The following is a 2725-nucleotide window of genomic DNA, read 5'->3' as shown; positions in this document are numbered from 1 at the left end:
GGTGGGAAAGGCCGCTGCGATCATCCAGTCCAAGCACGGCGCAGCCCACCGTGCCCGCTGCCCACGTCGCTCAGTGCCACATCCCCACGGCTCTGGGACACCTCCAGGTGACCCCACTGCTCTCTGGGCAGCTGTGTCAGTGCAGAATCACTTCTGGAGAAGGAATTGTTCCTAACAGCCAACCCGAACCTCCCCTGGCACAATGTGAGGCCATCCCCTCTCGTCCTACGGCCGTTCCCTGGGAGCAGAGGCCGACCCTGCCTCACACAGCCTCCTTTCAGGTCATTGCAGAGAGCCACGAGGTCTCCCCTGAGCCTCCTCTCCTCCAGACCCAACAGCCCCGGTTCCCTCAGCCGCTCCCCATCACACTGGTGCTCCAGACCCCTCACAGCCCCGCTGCCCTTCTCTGGACACGCTGCAGGCCCTCGGTGTCTTTCTTGCAGTGAGGGCCCAGCACTGAGCGCAGCACTCGAGGTGCGGCCTCACCAGTGCCAGTGTGGAGGGACGCTCACCTCCTGCTGCTGACACAAGCCGGGGTGTCGTCGGCCTTCTCGGCCACCTGGGCACACTGCTGGCTCACGTTCAGCCGGCTGTCAGCTAACGGCCCCGCAGCCTTTACCTCCGCACAGCTTGCCAGCCACTGCCCCAAGGCTGCAGTGCTGCGTTGTGGCCAAAGCGCAGCACCCGGTGCTTGGACTCGGTGAACTCCCTCCCACTGGCCTCCAGGTTGTCCAGATCCCTCCTGTAGGGCCTTCTGTTCTCAGGCAGATCAACACTTTCCTCCAACTTGGCATCACTTACGCACTTACTGAGTGTGTGCTCAATCCCCTCATCCAGATCATCTGTAAAGACATTAAACAGGGTTAACCCCAGTGCCAACCCCTAGGGAACACCACTCACGACCAGCTGCCAGCAGGATGTGACTCCATTCATCACCACGCTCCAGGCCTGGCCCTCAGAGGAGAGTACACCTGTCCAAGTCATGGGCTGCAGCTCCTGCAGGAGAATAATGTGGGAGACAGAGGCAAAAGCTTCGCTAAAGTCCAGGTAGACTGCATCAGCAGTAGTTTCCCTCATCCTTTCCCTCATTCACCACAAACACACACCATTACGCCCACTGGGATGGAACTGGGCTGCTCGCTGCGGCTCACACTGGGGCTGGAAGGTGAAGGGAGCAGCAGTGGTTCCAAGCAGCGCTGGAACATGAGGCGCTGACCTCTCCACCCCTCAGGGGGCTGTAGTTTCCAATCCCGAAAGACAAGGGGAATAACCCTTGGGGAAATTAACTGGGGAAGGACATTAGGGAAAAGCACAGCCAGCACTGCCGCGCAAGGTCCGGGCTGGGAAGGGAGCGGCTGCGGCAGCACGGTGACAGTCAGCTTCTGCTATTTTCTCCCCACATATCACTTTGGTTTCTGTGTGGGTGGCTCACGCGCGCAGAGGTTCGAGGGTAAACGTCTCACAAGAACAGGATGTCCTTTGCACCCAGACCATATCTTGGTGTGTTTTGGGGGTCAGCGAGTGTCCACACCCCAACATTCTCCCAAGGACTCTCCTCTCTCTTGCACACCGCAGCCCCGTGAAGCCCAACAGCCGTGTGGATGGAACCCACCTCAACAGATGAGCAACAGGCTGCGGGATGGGCACAGCCCTGCAAGCACCTCCACATGGGTGGTGGCACTGCTGGCTGATGGGATGGGCTGCGATGGGCTTAATTCTGCTCCACACTGGAATGGAAAAAGATGACTTCTGCTTCTCCAGCCCGTTGTGATAAATGGCATTTCACACAAAGCCGGCAGATGTAATCAGTTTAAGCCAGATGCCTGAAGTACGAGCCTTTATCTGAATCGGTTTTGGAGCCTGACCTTTACAGGGCAAGCTTTGTGCAAAACGCTGCCATTTTTCAGCCCTCCAGGCATACACAGACAAAGCTGTTTGTGAATCGTCTGAAGAGCCCCAGAGGTGGCAGGGGGCAAGGGAAAAAGAGGGAGATTCTTATCTGGGAGAAGGAGGAAGAGGTGTGCTGCTCAGGCTGCAGCCACCCGGTGCCCAGCGGCAGCAAGACACAGACATGGGGATAGCAGTGGCTGTGGGACACACACAGGGCACTGGCAGCTGCTCCCAAAATAACCCCTAAGGGCTGAGGATGTGCATGGTGTGGGATGCAATGCAAACCCCAAGCAGACGTGCACTCGCAGTGGGGCAGGCTGGCAGCACCACAGGTGACATTAGTGCCGTGTCCCTATGGGATCACTGCTACATTACCACACGTCTATCTCATTAGGAAGGTGCCTACGGCTTCTGTCTTTGTAATTTATTTCTTCTCTTAATGCAACTGAGAAATCTGGTGTTTTGCCACGCCATGGGAGGGAATGTTGCTGGCACCAAGCAGGTGCATGGTGACAGGTGGCCACCAAGCCAGCAGAGGACATGGCACAAACACATGCCAGTCCCCCCTAGGGGCCCTGCCTCACTACGGGCACCATGGCACTGAGCAAAAACTGAGCAAAGTTGGGTTTTCCGTAGAAGAAAGAGCAAGCCACCCACGCGCCAGGAAATCTCTCCTCTGGGTGTGGGTGGTGGGGGCCCCAAGATGAGCTATCTCTAAAGGGCAACTCTGGGGATACCTAGAGATTGGCATCGGTGTGGATTTGGCGCGCACAGGAGGAAACATCAGCCTCAGCAGCTGGGGGTTGGTTTGGGTTGGGCTTTTTTTTTTCTTTTC

This window comes from Meleagris gallopavo, chromosome 2, assembly GCF_000146605.3.
Source record: "Meleagris gallopavo isolate NT-WF06-2002-E0010 breed Aviagen turkey brand Nicholas breeding stock chromosome 2, Turkey_5.1, whole genome shotgun sequence".
Taxonomy (NCBI): Eukaryota; Metazoa; Chordata; class Aves; order Galliformes; family Phasianidae; genus Meleagris; species Meleagris gallopavo.
This window is presented reverse-complemented; position numbering follows the sequence as displayed.